Source organism: Nicotiana attenuata, chromosome 7 (assembly GCF_001879085.1).
Source record: "Nicotiana attenuata strain UT chromosome 7, NIATTr2, whole genome shotgun sequence".
In the NCBI taxonomy this organism is placed as follows: domain Eukaryota; kingdom Viridiplantae; phylum Streptophyta; class Magnoliopsida; order Solanales; family Solanaceae; genus Nicotiana; species Nicotiana attenuata.
In genome coordinates this window covers 76918401-76936699 of record NC_031995.1, presented here as the reverse complement: position 1 = coordinate 76936699, position 18299 = coordinate 76918401, and positions in this window count along the sequence as shown.

Here is an 18299-nt window from a genome sequence, read left to right as displayed (position 1 = left end):
ATCATTCAATCAAGGATCGTAGAACAACTTGGCCTATAAGACCAGATCGTACCTGCGACCCGAGTGCTAAACGAATTCAACATGGCTTGCGAAACTACTAAGGGAGAAATAACATTGCCGGTAAACGTAGCTGGTACCACCCAGGAGACCAAGTTTATGTAATCGATGGGGACATGAGATACAACGCCCTGTTCGGAAGACCATGGATCCACAACATGAGGGTCGTGCCTTCGACCCTTCACCAGGTATTAAAATTTCCGACACCATAGGGGATAAAGACAGTTAACAGGGAACAACCCGCCGCAAAGGAGATGTTTGTCGTCGATGAAGTAATTCCAATATCAACACTCTCATCGACAAAGGACTTAGGTTCGAAAGCGAAACAGGAAGCCAAATAGCAATCATCGATGCCAGCCTCGACCCAATCGTACACGCAAGGGATTGACGAAGACGATGACTATGGGGTTACTCGATTCTTTATCGCCCCCAATGATTCCGATGCTACCAAATCGACGGTCGGAGAGCTCGAGCAGGTCGTGCTGATCGAACATCTGCCCGATCGAAAGGTATACCTGGGCACGGGGTTAACTCCCGAGCTCAGAAAAAACTCGTTCAATTTCTTACAGCTAATATGGATTATTTTGCTTGGTCCCATCTCGACTTGACAGGGATCCAATGGAGATCACTACTCACAAACTAAGCTTGGACCCGAAGTTTCGTCCGGTAAAGCAAAAAAGGAGACCCCAGTCCGAGATCAAGTATGCCTTCATCAAGGACGAGGTAATTAAACTCCTTAAAATAGGGTCCATCCGGGAGGTCAAATACCCGAGATGGTTAGCAAACGTAGTAGTAGTTCCTAAGAAAGGGAACAAACTAAGAATGTGTGTAGATTATAAAGATTTAAATAAAGCATGCCCCAAAGATTCTTTCCCTTTGCCTAACATCGATCGCATGATCGATGCCACGGCCGGCCATGAGATTCTCAATTTTCTCGATGCCTATTCCGGGTACAACCAAATACGGATGAACCCGGGTGACCAAGAAAAAACCTCTTTCATCACTAAGTATGGCACATACTGCTATAACGTAATGCCATTTGGATTAAAGAAAGCCGGTGCCACTTACCAACGACTAGTAAACCGAATGTTCGAAGAACAAATAGGGAAGACCATGGAAGTTTATATTGACGATATGTTCGTTAAGTCCCTGCGAGCAGAGGACCATTTAAAGCATTTGCAGGAAACCTTCAGTATATTGAAGAAATACAACATGAAGCTGAATCCAGAAAAGTGTGCATTCGGGGTCGGGTCCGGTAAATTTCTCGGATTCATGGTATCCAATCGAGGGATCGAGATAAACCCCGACAAGATCAAAGCTATCGAGGATATCACGGTAGTGGATAATGTGAAGGTCGTACAAAGGCTAACTGGGCGCATTGCAACCCTAGGGTGATTCATCTCGAGGTCGTCCAATAAAAGCCATCAATTTTTCTCGTTGCTGAAAAAGAAAAACAACTTCACATGGACGCTAAAATGCCAGCGGGCCTTTGAAGAACTTAAGCGATACTTATCGAGCCCGCCATTGTTTCACACGCCAAGGGGAGACGGACGACTATACTTGCATCTAGCAGTATCAGAAATAGCGGTAAGTGGAATCCTAGTCCGGGAAGAGCAAAGTACGCAATTTTCGATTTATTATGTTAGTAGGACATTAGGTGAGGCCGAAACTAGATACTCTCACCTAGAAAAATTGGCACTCGCGTTGCTAAGTGCCTCTAGAAAACTGAAACCATATTTTCATTGCCATCCTATATGTGTTCTGACAACCTACCCTTTACGAAATATAATGCATAAACCCGAACTCTCGGGGCGATTGCCAAATGGGCCGTGGAAATCAGTGGGTACGATATCGAATATCAACCCCGAACAACCATTAAATCTCAAATTTTGGTTCGTAGCCGACTTTACGCCGGCCCTAATATCCGAAGTCGAAAGAGAGTTGTTGGTAAACTCGGGAACGTCTTCGAGAATCTGGACCCTCTTTACGGACAGTGTATCGAACGTAAAGGGGTCCGAACTTGGCATCGTTTTGAAGCCACCCACAGGCAACATAGTTAGACAATCTATTAGAAATGTAAAATTGACTAACAACGAGGCCGAATATGAGGCCATGATTGCGGGTCTCGAACTGGCCAAAGTCTTGGAAGCGGAGGTGATCGAAGCAAAGTGTGACTCCCTCCTTGTAGTAAACCAAGTTAACGGAACGTTCGAAGTCAGAGAAGACCCAATGCAAAGATACCTAGACAAGTTACAGGTAGCATTACATCGGTTCAAAGAGTGGACTTTGCAGCACGTGCCTCGAGATCAAAATAGTGAGGCCGATGCCCTTGCGAACTTAGGATCGGCGGTCAAAGACGACGAGCTCAACTTGGGGGCAGTCGTACAGCTCATGAGGTCGGTAGTAGAGGAAGATCATGCCGAAATAAACTCCACAAGCTTAACTTAGGATTTGAGAAATAAATACATGGACTATTTGAAAACCGAGAAACTTCCCTCAGATCCAAAGGAATCAAGGGCCCTACGCACAAAGGTGGCCTGATTTAGTTTGTCCGAGGACGGAACCTTGCTCAGGAGAATGTTTGGTGGTCCGCTAGCAATATGTCTGTGACCGGGAGATACCGAGTACGCTTTGACGGAAGTCCACGTAGGCACATGTGGGAACCACTCCGACGTCGAATCATTAGTTCGAAAGGTAATCAAAGCAGACTATTACTGGGTCGATATGGAAAAAGATGTGAAGGTGTTCGTGCAAAAAATATGATAAGTGCCAAAGACATGCTCCGATGATTCATCAACCCGGGGAGCTGTTGCATTCAGTTTTATCGCCGTGGCCGTTCATGAAGTGGGGGATGGACATCGTCGGCTCTCTTTCATCGGCACCAGGTAAGGCTCAATTTGTTTTATTTATGACTGACTATTTCTCTAAGTGGGTTGAAGCACGGTCATACTAGAAGGTAAGGGAGAAGGAAGTCATCGACTTCATTTGGGACCACATCATATGTTGGTTCGGGATACCATCCGAAATTGCATGTGACAACGGAAAACAGTTTATCGGCAGTAAAGTGACTAAATTTCTCGAAGACCATAAGATCAAAAGGATCTTGTCAACACCTTATCACCCTAGTGGGAACGGACAAGACAAATCGACCAACAAAACCATAATCCAAAACCGTAAGAAAAGGTTAACTGACACTAAGGGAAAATGGAAAGAGATCCTGCTCGAAGTTCTTTGGGCATATCGCACAACTTCGAAGTCTAGTACCGGGGCTACCCCGCTCATTGGTTTATGGCGCTGAAGCTCTAATACTAGTCGAAGTCGGGGAGCCAAGTATCAGATTTCGATATGCAACGAAGGAATAAAATGACGAGGCCATGAATACAAGTCTGGAGCTATTGGATGAAAGGCGTGAAGCTGCCCTTGTTCGATTAGCCTCCAAAAAGCAACGGATCGAAAGGTATTACAATCGAAGGGCCAACCTTCGATACTTCAATGTCGGGGACTTAGTACTAAGGAAGGTCACGTTAAACACCCGGAATCCAAACGAAGGGAAATTGGGTCCGAACTGGGAAGGGCCATACCAGATTCTCGAGATCACAGGGAAAAGGTCCTATAAGCTCGGAATGATAAACGGAGAACAATTACCAAACAATTGGAACGTAACTCATCTTGAACGATATTACTGCTAAGGTACGACCCCTTTTCAATTGTTTTTATTTTTGGACTAACATTTGCAGGTGATCGACAAGGAGCAGCATGATGCCTTTAGGTTTGAAAGCACGTGTTGTACTCTTTTTTCCTTGAACCGTTTTTGTCCCAATTGGGTTCTTCGGCAAGGTTTTCAACGAGTCAATAGTGGATCATGCTAACTTAGAATCAAAGGTAGATTACGAATCGGTGTCAAAGACAGCACTAACAATATCTAAGGTTCCTCAACAATCAACCTCGAATACTGGGGGGCATTACCCTCGGATGTCAACTTTTTGCGAGGAAATTACTTCGTAATAAAAGGGTCTCGATAGGTAAGATTTGTTGTAAGGACCAAACGGTCAAACGAACCGTGTCCACATAGGTTTCTCGAGCCCTGGCATAAAACATGTACGCATGTGTAACCATTTTTCACAAGAATAATGAGAAGTACTTTCCTTCCAATCATCTTATACCTTAGAAAAAAATTCCACTTTACAATTTCGTACTTTCAATCTCTTAAGTAAACGAGCTCAAGGGCCGATTATAACTAGAGTTCGGATGATCACCCATACACTTGGGGACTGTCGTCCGAAAAACAAACTCGAACAGATCAAACTATTAATTATCGGGGGCATAAGACCTCTCAGGCAACCCCCGAATTAAAGGCTACGGCCATACCCACTCGGGGACTGTTATCTTAGGCAAGCCTGGATAACTCGGGAAAGCAAGCTCACTGGGATACGGCCGAATTAAAAGGCTACGACCGCATTAACACGGCTCGAAGACGTTCGAGAATCGTAACAAATAATAGGCCTTCAAAATTTTCATAACCAGTTTTAAAGGCTACCCTCGGCAAACTACGGTCTGAGTTACTTACTTTGGGAGAAGGTTTCCGGTAACCCTGAACCTCCAAGAAGACTCCAAAACAAAAATAATGTGAAGACAGGATTGTTCGAACTTACACAACCTAAGCCATTTTATTCCAACCTTTGTGAATACAAGTAATAAAGCAAAGGATTATTCGAAAGCCAAAAAGGGAAAAGAAAGCCTTGTATATATTTACACGATAGTCTTTTACAGAAGCCAAAATGGCTTAATTCGAAAAAATTTACAATGGCCGAAATGGCCTAAAAATGATGCAAAAGAAAAGCAAAAGTTATAAAGGCCTAAGTGGCCTGGTCTTCATCAGAGGCAACATCTCTGTCGTCGGGATCTTCCCCGCCTTCAGACGCACTTAAACTATCTGAGTCTAACTCGGAAAAGGCTAGCTTTCGAGCCATGGCTTCCTCTGCTTTGCCATTCTCGAGTTCAGCCTGTATATCGAAGCCCTGAGAATGGACTCCCTCGAGGGCTTCCCTTCGAGCTTGCCATTTTGCATGATCCACCATGCTTTTGGCATGCGCCTGGATGGCCTCGACGTCGACCTTATATTGGGCCACTTTAGCATCGGCTTTGGTGTTGGCCACGACCACCTCAGATTTGGCCGCCTCAATCTCATTGCCAAGTTTGCTAGTTGGCAATGAAGCTCCTCGATTTTCTTGACATGCACCGAGGCCTTCTCTCTTGTAGCTCGGAGCTGGATCTCGACCGACTCCAGTTGTGCTTAGGCAGCTTCCCTTTTCGAGGCTAAGATGTCCATATTTTTCTTGAATTCCTCAGCCTCAACTCGAATAGTATCTACTTGTTTTTTAAGCTCCGCGATTTGTTCAAGCCTCTGCCGGACTTGCAGAATCGGATCGTTAATCGTTATCTCCAATTTGTCTTCACTATCGTGAAGCACTCGGAATACCTGCTCGGCCATCTCGGCATGCTCATCCCGAGCCGTTACTAGATCGGCCTGAAGCTTCTCACTGAGAAGCTTGTAGGTGTCACTTCTCTCAATGTGGTCCCGGACCTCGGCTTCGTGATGAGTTAATTCCTCCCGATATCGGAGGAAAGCCTCGTGATGTAGCAATGAAGCCTGCAAGTATAAGGGAAGAGTTATTACAACTTTAAAAGTTAGAATATATGAGAAGAAAAGACACACAAATTTACCCGATTTACTGCTTGTTGGGCTTCATTGAATAGGCAGGGGGTTTCCACCTCGTCCATCACTGCCTGATCTTCTTCGGTCACTAAACACCGAAGGTAACTAGCGACCCCCACAGGGGCATAGAAAACTTGGGCGTCCTTCGGGATAGAAAAAGCTATTGACCGTGTTCGGTCAGGATTAACACTTGGGGCCGGGAATCGATCCACCAATTTTGGGTTCGATGAAGACCCGGTTGCACCCGACGACGGCTCTTTCCTTGCTACCGGCAGGTCACTGAGCCCGGTGACGTCTTCCAAAGCAGCGGCTTCAACCCCATCCAAGAAGTCGTGGATATTAGTCACCCTTTGAGGACTCAACATACTAACCTCATGAAGCATGGTGTCCTAAATCTGAAGAGACCCGTTGATGTCGATCGCTCCAAGTTCGTCTATCGGGGCACTTTTCGCAGCTCGAGAACAATCGCCCCCGGTCTCTCTCTCGACCCCTGTAACTTGGGGCAGAATGGGCTCGACCCTTCCTGGCTCAGAAGCTTCAGCCAGAGCTCTCTCACCGACCTCCTCATGTCGGGATGTTTCAGCTTCAGCGCCCGCCGGTTCGAGAACTTTTTTGTACGGTGACACCAGCCCGTATGCGGGCCACTAGCTTGGATTTATCTTCTTCTTCTTCTTATTCAGACTCATCCCTTAATCGGCGAATTGAGTCCGAGGACACAACACCGGTGTCTCCCCTGGGCTTGCGCGACCTGTTCGTCTGTTTCTTCTTTTCTGAGCCCAGGGAACTCGGAGCCCCTTTCCTTTTCTTCTCTTTGGCCCGCTTCGGAGTAGGTGGTCGGGGAAGGACTTCTTCACCACCAGATGGGGGCCTCATTGCAACATCCTTCCCGAGGCCTACAAAGAAAAAAAGATGAGTAAGCTCGAGAAAAAGCCCGAACGATAATCATTCTAAGAAAGAAAATTATCATGATTGTGGGCCTCCCATCGACCCTTCGATAACTCCATCCAAGCACGCTCGGAGTATGGTCTCTACGACACCAGGCCCTCGACCCATTGCTTGAGTTCGGAAACTACTTCCGGCACCTGAGCCACAACTGCAACACCAAAAACATAGATGAGGAAAGAAGATAAGAAGTAAAACAGCAAAATTAAACATTCAAGGCGAAGTACTACTCACGATTCATGTTCCATTTCTCAGGAAACGACATGTCTTCAGTAGGGATCAGGTCCGAAGTCCTTATTCGGAGAAATCAGCCCATCCAACCTCAGTCACGAGCCTCCTCTATGCTCGAGAACGAGTCCTTGTTGGCCCAGAGAGCAAGCTTGATTAACCCTCCTCGATAGAGTCGGGGATTGTAAAGGCGCATAAGGTGATCGAGGGTGAAAGGATATCCCTCGATTTTGCATACGAAGAATCAGAGAAGAATCACTATTCTCCAGAAGGAAGGATGGATCTGGCTAAGGGTCAAGTCGTACCTCTTGCTGAAGGCGACAATGACAAGGTTTAAGGGTGTCACGACCCCGGTTCGCCCTCCGTGAACCATCGTGACGGCACCTAGTCTCTACGACTAGGTAAGCCTAAATTGCGGAAAAGAAACCAAAAATTTGCAGAAGTAAAACAAATTTAAAACAGAAATAAGAAATAACCAGTGTGTAAATGTGTCGCTCGGCAAACACCATATTTAACGTTCAAAACCAACACATAAATCCAAGACCCGGAAACCCATGAATCACAAGCTAAGAAGTACAATACAGCTCTAACTCCAGAATGTCTAACTAGAACTGGAAAAAAAATACAGAAGGGCTAGTACTAAACAGCAAGAATAGAAAGAGACTCCTCGGTCTGCGAACGCGGCAGATATATCTTGAAGTCTCTACAGAAGCGCCTCGCCTCAAGGATGATAAGACTGAGTGAAAAGTACCTGGAGCTGCACATGAAAAACATGCGGAGAAGGGGCATGAGTACACCACAACGGTACTCAGTAAGTGCCAAGCCTAACCTCGGTTGGGTAGTGACGAGGAAGGTCAGGGCCCTACTAAGGTTAAATGAATTATAAGGGTTAACAGTGTGAAATAAACAGTGTAAATAAGTAACACAAGATATAAAGGACAGCAACGACTATCACAGAGGCAAGTAAAACACAGTAAGAAAATACAGCTCAGCTCCAAGATAACAACCGGGGATCTCCCAGGATACCGTCCTGTAGTCCCCAAATATAAATACCATATCCAGTGGATCTCCCGGGTGCAGTCCCGTAGTCCAACTCATAAATGTACAGGGGGATCTCCCGGAATACCGTTTCGTTGTCCCAAAGTAAACATATAGGGGAGCTCCCGGGATACCGTCCTGTAGTCCCAAAGTAAAAGTGCAGGGGGATCTCCCGGAATACCGTTCCGTAGTCCCAAAGCAAACATGCAGCAACAACAAGAATTCAATCCAATCAATTTCATATCAAAGTGAAACAGGTAATCCTAGCCTAGCATGGTGCACGTAATACAATTAAGGCAGTTAAGGAAAATAGAGCAATTTAGACAAGTAGACATGCTTCTCTAGGCTACAGCAGGTTTAATTTCCAAACAGTGTAAGTAAGGAAAAGGAAGAACACAATTTAAGGCTATTTTTAATGAAAAACCGGATTTCCAACAATTAGCACAAGCACGCGCCCGTCACCTCACATACGAGGCATTTCAATTACCACAATATCAATCCTAAGGGGAAAAGGTCCCCCACACAAGGTTAGACTAGCCACTTACCTCAAACCGGCTCAAAATCAACTCGAAACCACACCTTTGCCACGAGTATCCGACTCCAAATGGCCGAATCTATTCAATTCAGTTGCATTTATAAATAACACTTCAAATAGCTGATTCTATAATTAAATTCTAAGCAAATACGCGAAATTATGTAAAATGACCAAAATGCCCCTTAGGCCAACGTCTCGGAATCGGGTGAAATTTATATTTTCCGAAACCTCGTACTCCCACGAGTCTATTCATCACAAGAACACTGAAATCGGGGTCCAAATGACCCCTCAAATCCTCAATTAAAGGTCTCTTAAACTCAAGCCCTAGTTACCCCTTTTCCCCAAATTTCTCACCATTAATTAGATCTTTAATCACATAAAAACGAGTTATGAAGTCAAGGACATTACCTCCAAGTGATTTCCCTTTGATTTCCTCAAAAACCCCTCTCAAAAGCTTCAACCCGGATGAAAATGGTGAAAGAATGGCTAAATTTCGCGAAGGCAACTATTTATATGTTCTGTCTAGCTATTTCCGCATTTGCGGTCCTGGGACCACATCTGCGGTCCCGCTTCTGCGGAACAAGTGTCGCATCTGCGACTTTCCCTTAAGTGACCAGCTTCCGCATCTGCGGACATCCAACCGCTCCTGCGGTTCCGCTTCTGCGGGCCTCACACCGCATCTGCGGTTTTCTGAAGGAATGACCCCAAGCCGCTTCTGCGGCCCTTTAGCCGCTTCTGCGGTTCCCAAGCCGCAGATGCGAAAATACCAGAAGCAGCAATACTACAGCTGCTGCAACACTTCTTCAACCTTCCCGTCAACCATCCGAAATCATCCCGAGGCCCCCGGGACCTCAACCAAAAGCACCAATAACACCTAATACCTCATTCAAACTTGTACCAATCATCAAACCACCTAAAACAACATCGGAAACTCGAATTAATCAAGGATTTAAGCCTAAGAACTCCAAATTTCCTCAAAATACTCTTTCGATCAAAAACCTAACCAAACCACGTCTGTATGACCTGAAATTTTACGCACTCGTCCCAAATGACATGACAGAACTACTGCAACTCCTGGAATTCTATTCCGTCCCTCGGATCAAAATCTCACTATCGGACCGGAAACTTCAAAAATTCAAACTTCGGCATTTCAAGCCTAAATCAGCTACGGACCTCCAAAACACTATCCGAACACGCTTCTAACCCCAAAATCACCCAACGGAGCTAATGGAACCATCGGATTTCCATTCCGATGCCGTCTTTACACTATTCCAACTACGATCAACTTTCCAACACTTAAGCTCTCATTTAGGGACTAAGTGTCCCAAAACTCTCCGAAACTCAAAACCGAACATCCCGGCAATTCGAAATAGCAGAAATAAACTTAGGGGAAGCAGTTAAATAGGGGATCGGGGCGTAATTTCCAAAAATGACCTGCCGGGTCGTTACATCCTCCCACACTTAAACATTCGTTCGTCCTCGAACGAGCACAAAGACATACATGTAGTGAAGCTGCTCATGACCCAACTGCTGAGCGACGCGCTAGAGCTCAAAACGACCGGTCGGGTCGTTACATCCTCTCCCACTTAAACATACGTTCGTCCTCGAACGTGCTAAGAACTATGTTGGGGTTGTCCGAAATCACTATTTAACACCTCGAGCACCTACCGTGCTACCACAACTCAGCTGGGTACCCTAGTTCGATCAATCTGAAGATATCTTTTCTCACCTAAGCAAATAAGCCTTAGAGCCCAATTCCTACATCCAGAATTCTCTGCCAAGCCTGTTCCAACATACGCCACCGTACCAATAACTACCCGCAGCACCAAAACATACTGCATACCTTAGTTGAATTCACACCTTGCGTCACTTTACTCACAGGACCGCAATAACATTCTCTGATCAAATTAGTCGAAATTCCATGAATCTGATGCTCCCATTGCACCTCATGACCTACATAGGTATTGCTCTAACTCTTACAATACCGCCAAGATAGGAGAGGTGTGTAGAAATTTATACCCAACTGCCTAATCAACAAATCATTGGGTCTATACTCCTGGCAAGAACCATCACCTCATCCTGAACCAAATAATGGTCTTAGCTCCTTCATATACTTCATGTAAGTAAGGAAAAGGAAGAACACAATTTAAGGCTGTTTTTAATGAAAAATCGGATTTCCAACAATTAGTACAAGTGCGCGCCCGTCACCTCACGTACGAGGCATTTCAATTACCACAATATCAATCCTAAGGGGAAAAGGTCCCCCACACAAGGTTAGATAAGCCACTTACCTCGAACCGGCTCAAAATCAACTCGAAACCACACCTTTGCCACGAGTATCCGACTCCAAATGGCCCGAATCTATTCAATTCAGTTGCATTTGTAAATAACACTTCAAATAACTGATTCTATAATTAAATTCTAAGCAAATACGCGAAATCATGTAAAATAACCAAAACGCCCCTTAAGCCAACGTCTCGGAATCGGGTAAAATTTATATTTTCCGAAACCTCGTACTCCCACGAGTCTACTCATCAATAGAACACTGAAATCGGGGTCCAAATGGCCCCTCAAATCCTCAATTAAAGGTCTCTTAAACTCAAGCCCTAGTTACCCTTTTTTCCCAAATTTCTCACCATTAATTAGGTCTTTAATCACATAAAAACGAGTTAAGAAGTCAAGGACATTACCTCCAAGTGATTTCCGTTTGATTTCCTCAAAAACCCCTCTCAAAAGCTTCAACCCGGATGAAAATGCGGAACAAGTGTCGCATCTGCGACTTTCCCTTAAGTGACCAGCTTCCGCATCTGCGGACATCCAACCGCTCCTCTGGTTTCGCTTCTGCGGGCCTCACACCGCATCTGCGATTTTCTGAAGGAATGACCCCAAGCCGCTTCTGCGGCGACGCATCTGCGGTTCCTAAGCCGCAGATGCGAAATTACCAGAAGCAGCAATATTACAGCTGCTGCAACACTTCTTCAACCTTCCCGTCAACCATCCGAAATCATCCCGAGGCCCCCGGGACCTCAACCAAAAGCACCAATAACACCTAATACCTCATTCAAACTTGTACCAATCATTAAACCACCTAAAACAACATCGGAAACTCGAATTAATCAAGGATTTATGCCTAAGAACTCCAAATTTCCTCAAAATACGCTTTCGATCAAAAATCTAACCAAACCACGTCCGAATGACCTGAAATTTTACGCACACGTCCCAAATGACATAACGAAACTACTGCAACTCCCAGAATTCCATTCCGGCCCTCGGATCAAAATCTCACTATCGGACCGGAAACTTCAAAAATTCAAACTTCGGCATTTCAAGCCTAAATCAGCTACGGACCTCCAAAACACTATCCGAACACGCTTCTAACCCCAAAATCACCCAACGGAGCTAACAGAGCCATCAGATTTCGATTCCGAGGCCGTCTTCACACTGTTCCAACTACGGTCAACTTTCCAACACTTAAGCTCTCATTTAGGGACTAAGTGTCCCAAAACTCTCCGAAACTCAAAACCGAACATCCCGGCAATTCGAAATAGCAGAAATAAACTTGGGGGAAGCAGTTAAATAGGGGATCGGCCCGTAATTTCCAAAAACGACCGGCCGGGTCGTTACAAAGGGACCCAACGTGAAAGTGTAAGTGTAAACAGTTAGGAAACCCTCCATGTGGGTAATGATGGACTCCTCGAGCGAAGGTACCATAACATGTTTATCGACCCAGTGGCAATCCTCTTTAACCTTGGGAAAGAGATCATTGGTTATCGTGCATATGTACCTCGAGCTTAAAATCAGCGATAGTAGGGCACCCTCCCAGAACGAAATCCTCAAGGGGATATTCCGTTGTAGCTCCATCGGCGGCGGACCGTGAAGAAGAAGCGGCCTCCTTTTGTGGTACAGTTTTAGAAGTCTTTGCCATTATAGAGCAGAAGAAAAGGGAATCAAGATGGTATGCAGTTTGCTAAAAGTTCAAGAAATTTAGGTACACGAATCGTAAAGCAAAGAGATTTTTGAAGAGAAGCAATAATGGGAGAAGCTTTGAACGTAAAGTCTGAATAGAGGAAGGTTACGGTACTTATAGCTTGCCGGCGACGGTTAGAACTCATGGTGGCCGACCAGCAATTGACAGGCATTTAATACCTTGGTAACTGGACCGATGAGACGTTTCGAGTTGTTGCTTACGTCATGATCGGGTGTATCAGTGACGTTCGCAGTTTACGTCATGCCCTATCGAGGCGGAGCTCGGAAATTTGATGTCGTTTCTCGTCATCTTCTCTCCGAGAAACGAGGGGACTATCTGTATACGGTGAAAACCGGGCTTGCCCTTTTGTATGACTAATCGAGACCGGAACATGACAGGCCAAGTTTCAACCTCGTGTTATATCGAACCATGGTGAAAAGTTAGATTGCCGAGCTCGTGACCTAGAGACCGATCAAGATTGAGATCGACCAAGATCGAGACTGAGCAAGATAGAGATCGAGCGAGATCAAGGAAAGCTTACCGAGCTAAATAACAGAAAGCCGAAATATCCGCAATTGGGCGAGGATCACGGCGGAAATTCCGGCACGTATCAAGAAGAGGGCGATTAATTAGCTAATCAGAGATTTCTTACCTCATATTGAATTGTGTCAAGAGTAGGACTCCCCTACTATATAAAGGGGATCTGATCATTTGTAAACGACATCATATTCACGCAACACAAAGCAATTTGTGGGGTTTGATAATAGCCTACTGTCATTTTCTAGCTCTCATTATCTTGTTTTGTTCAAAAGCCGGTTGAAACATCTTTTGGTTCAAGGGTGACTTAACTCGAGGGCCAAGGCTATTCAATTTGTGTGGTTTCATTTATTCTTTTATCGTCAATTTCAATACTTATTTATTATTCTTAATTTGTACCAAGTTATATCACGTGTCCTTAAAACCGCGTATAAATTCAATTGTTATCCGATTTTAGGGTAAACACTTTGGCCTAGCATTGAGAACTTTATCGTTAAGGCTCATATTTTTTTCTTTTTTTAATTCATTGAGTTCGACTGAAGTTGGCTCGATTGTTTCGCCATATTACCATATTCGTTGTCTCGTGTGAATAGTCCTACTTACATCATATTTCCAATCTTTTGTCAATGTCAACTGGTAATGATGCTATTATAATCTTGTTATAAAATAAAACACAGAGAATTGACGTCTAATTCGCTTGCGCTAATATTAGAATGAGATCTGTTCGTTTGTCAATTTTATTATTAATTTAGAGTAGCATAAGGGATAAGAAGACCGTCAAACGGAGAAAATGACAACCTTTCGAAATCGGGTAGGTCACTTTATCTCATGGCTTACGTTAAATAGCATGGGCAGAGTACTGACCAAAAATAACGTGGTTCTATGTATAGAAAACATGGACCGTCTAGTAACAGTTTTTTCCTGCTTCCCAATGGGCGTTCTTTATCAATATTTTTTTCCTGAGCTCGAAATTTAGAACTAACGAGAAAAAATAATTGGAATTTAAATAATGCAAAAGATTATCATATATCTGATCGTGATTAGGATCATCACTTAGATCGAAATCCCGATGTTATTGAACTCTTTAGTTTTGTGTCAATATCTTTAAAGAACTTTTTATCATGCAGTTGGTTTTTTTTTTACATATGAACCTCTTTCCTTGTAATAATTCTTTATCGGGTAAAAATTACTCTGTGTTATAAATAGATTTTTATTTAAGGTAAATGTCTATATTTTAGATAAATTGTAGGGATTTTACTTGGTGGCTAAGTCACTCTTTTCCTATAAATAGGGAGTCTATTCCATTGTAAGTCATCCCAAAATCAATAAGAATTTTCTCTCTCTACTTTTCTCTACAATACTCTTTTCTTCTTTTATTGTTTTATAATACGTTATCAGCACGATTGAGCATAATGATTGCCAGTTGTTCCATGAACCTCCTTCATGATTAAATTCTGGATTTAAGGTAAGTATTTTACTTTATTTTTCTCTTTTAATTTCTTGACATTCTATAATTTGATTTTAAATACAAGCAAAGACGATAAATTTTGATTGTAACTCTAATGGAGTTTGAAAGAAATTATAACCACCCAAAGTGGTAAAATATTTATGCCTTGTCATGATCAAATTCATGTAAGATTGCGGGCAGAGAATTGAAAACCCGTCCTATTGAATTTACTTCATTCTCATCCCTTAAGAGAATGTGATAGCAATATGTGATAAGTCTAAGAGAAGACAAAATTATTTTTATGAGTGTATCAATGAGTGTACGTGGCAATAGATAAAATTATAATCGTCATTATTGTGGTAATGAGAACAATAAGGATTCTCAAAATAATCCTTCACTTTGTGAAAGTAATATTTGTCATCGACTTGACATGAGATTTTGTAAAGCACATATAGATGATTATGGTCCATTCATGATGTGAATGTGACAACATGTGATTTTTGAATACATATTCATTTTTGGTAGAATATGAGCGAGCTAGTGGTATATACCACACTCACCTCTAGAAGGAGGTTTGAGAGGAAATAAGAAAATAATGTCATTATTATGACATAAATGGTCATTTGTCACGCACTTATTGTACGCTAAAATATTTTGGCATTGTGATTATTAAAAGGCAACGGTAATGCAAGAAACAGATCTTGCATATAATTTTGACCATAACCATAATGGTATAAATTTCTCTTTAAAAGAGATATTCACCATATAGTAATGAATATGTGGTACTACAGAATTAATTGAGAACTCTACAAGAGCCAATTATACTATTTTGGAGAAACACAATTGATTACTAATAAGGTATTGTGTTGTAGTAAGTCTCAAAGAAACTTATTCAGTTTCCAAAGTATACGCGAAAATGATTGATTATATTGAGACTATAAATAAAGGAAATATTTAATATCTTCTATTACTACAACTTGTAGCGGGGTGATATGTATGTGAAAAGTTAGCCGTTTTATTCTTCATTTTGTACTACACAAATAAAAGAATACTATAATAAAGTGGATGTTTATTCATATAAAAACCCATATCATAATAAACTTGGAGTTTATTGATAATTGCACACGTCATGGTGTAAACCTAAAGCTTATCAATATTGATAATTTATGCAGATGGCATAATTGGTTTAGCCATGCTAATATAAGATGATGTGCAAAAGTAAAAGAGAATTCATATGGGTAAATATTAAAGAACTAGAAAGTTCTTTACGAATTCTCTTATGTTGCTTGTTCTTATTAATTAATAGACCAACTAAAATTGTGATTGAATTCCATGAATGCTGGAAATATCAAAAGTGAATATGGGCACATTCACCTGCCATGTATACCACATAAGATGCATCTATGAGATGGTTACATGTGCGATTATTATTAACCCACAACATAGTGTTTGCGAGGTAACTTGCTCAATAATTTAATTTCGAGCATAATTTCTAAATTTTCTATTCAAGACAGTTCATCTTGATAAGTTGGTTTACATCACAGTTGATCTAGCAAAATGATTTATTAGGTGCCTCCCCTTAATAGCTAAACTATTTCTTATGAGAACAAAGTTATCTATATCAATTTGATATACGTTATATACGTAAGTATATTACACTCTCCCCTCACAAGTGATTCAGGGTCAGGAACCAAATAATTTTATCTTATTATTATTGATGTGCGGTGTATATTTTGATTAACACCATAATGCACAAAGATGGATTCCCAAAGTTGAGAAAGCAAGTTAGTTTTTCTAACATGAGGGGGAACAGGATAAACAGTTGAGAAAAAGTTACGTGGAATGAATTATCATGTGTACATCTAGATCCTCGAATAAGATAATATGAACTTGAAGTTCATAAAAAGATAATTCATTTGCAATATATTGCAAAGCATGCGAGACACATTTTGTTGACTGAAAGAAAGTAACTATATTCTCAATACAAATGCTCATATTAAGTCCTAAAAGGACAAAGTCAATGGTACGCTTAAAGCGTATAGACAAATCGATTTCAAATAAACTTCTTGATAAAGAAGATGAGCAAATGATCAAAATGATCATAATAAAGGAGACAAGTGATCTAGAAGATCACATGACATAATACGTCATAAAATCTCAGGAGAGATTCAGGTCCCCGAATATATGAATGGAGAGATCTCTATATTATGTCTATATGAAAATAAGGAGGCTCGAACCGATATAAAATGTTTATAACATCTATAATTGTGTTAAATATATGTGAGGATCTTAAGTCTGAAGAAACAAGTCAAGTAGAATTGGTTACATGTGAAAGATATATAGTTTTGGACTTGCAGTTCAAACACTTAGAAAGTATAAAGTCAATGGTGTGTGCAATCACCTTTATCTATCTTATATGTCTGGCATGACATGAAAACTTGATGCAAATCTGAAATCTATTTGTATGGCTTATTTGACTATACTTACATGGCAATCCATGAACGATTTAAATTGTTGGCATATACAATTCTTGGAGAATTTCTTGGTCCTGAATTACCACATCCTAAGTGCAATTTGTGCATAAAGGTATCTTGCTATAACTATAAACATGATAATACGATAGCAAGAGTCTTTACCCATGTGAAGATATTGAAATAACGATTCCAACGAGATCATATGAAGACAATACATCTCTATCAGGAATGATGATTTCAAGGTGAAGCAAATTCGTTCAAGTTAATATGGTTGATTTATTTATCATATCTCTACCAATAATCTTTTGAAGATGATGCACAATAGTGAAATGCAAAGGCTCAAGGATGTGGATTAATGCTCTCATCAAGGGAAGTTAATACGCATTGTACTCTTTTTCCCTTACAAGGTTTTGTCCCACTGGGTTTTCCTTGCAAGGTTTTTAACGAGGTAACCAAAAAAGCGTATTGTTAGATATGTGTACTCTTTTTCCTTCTCTAGATTTTTTTCCACTAAGTTTTATTTTAGTTAAGGTTTTAACGAGGCATATTATCTGTTGAATAGACATTCAACGGGGAGTGTTATAAATAGAGTTTTATTTAAGGTGAATGTCTATATTTTAGAGAGATTGTAGGGATTTTACTTGGTGGCTAAGTCACTCTTTCCCTATAAATAGAGGGGTCCTATTCCATTGTAATTCATCTCAAAATCAATAAGAATTCTCTCTCTCAATTTTCTCTACAATACTCTTTTATTCTTTTATTGTTTTATAACATTTTTTTTTATAGATGTTGTCAATTTACGTTTTTTTTATGGTAACTTCAATCAATCTTTATATGGAAAAACATAATACTATTTATTCAGGGGCGAAACATTTTTGGTCCTCGAGTCATTCGCTTGTTTATATTTTAGCCTATGATATCTAACTAAGTATATTTATCCTTTATTAATTAAATAATGCGGGTGATAAAAGTCCAATTGCTAGCCGGTGTTCAATAGATCAAAACAAAATTAATGAAACTCAAAAGATTTCCAGTTAAGTTTTTTGTTCATAAGAGTTTCAATTATCCAGTGCAATTGATTCACAGAAAGTAATAAAACCCAACATATAGAGTAGTTCCTAAGATGACTATTCAATGATCAAATGTTATATCTTGAATCATAGTATTACAAGATTGAATTTAATAGCTTTACTGATTACTTTTGTTCTTTAGGTTCGATTAGGCATCCCTTACTTCTTTATACCACGTGATAAAACAATCATATATAAAGTAGATAGATCAGGGGAGGATGCAACCTTTTGGTATTGGGCTCATCCGTAATTAATATTTTCGATGTAATATATATATATATATATATA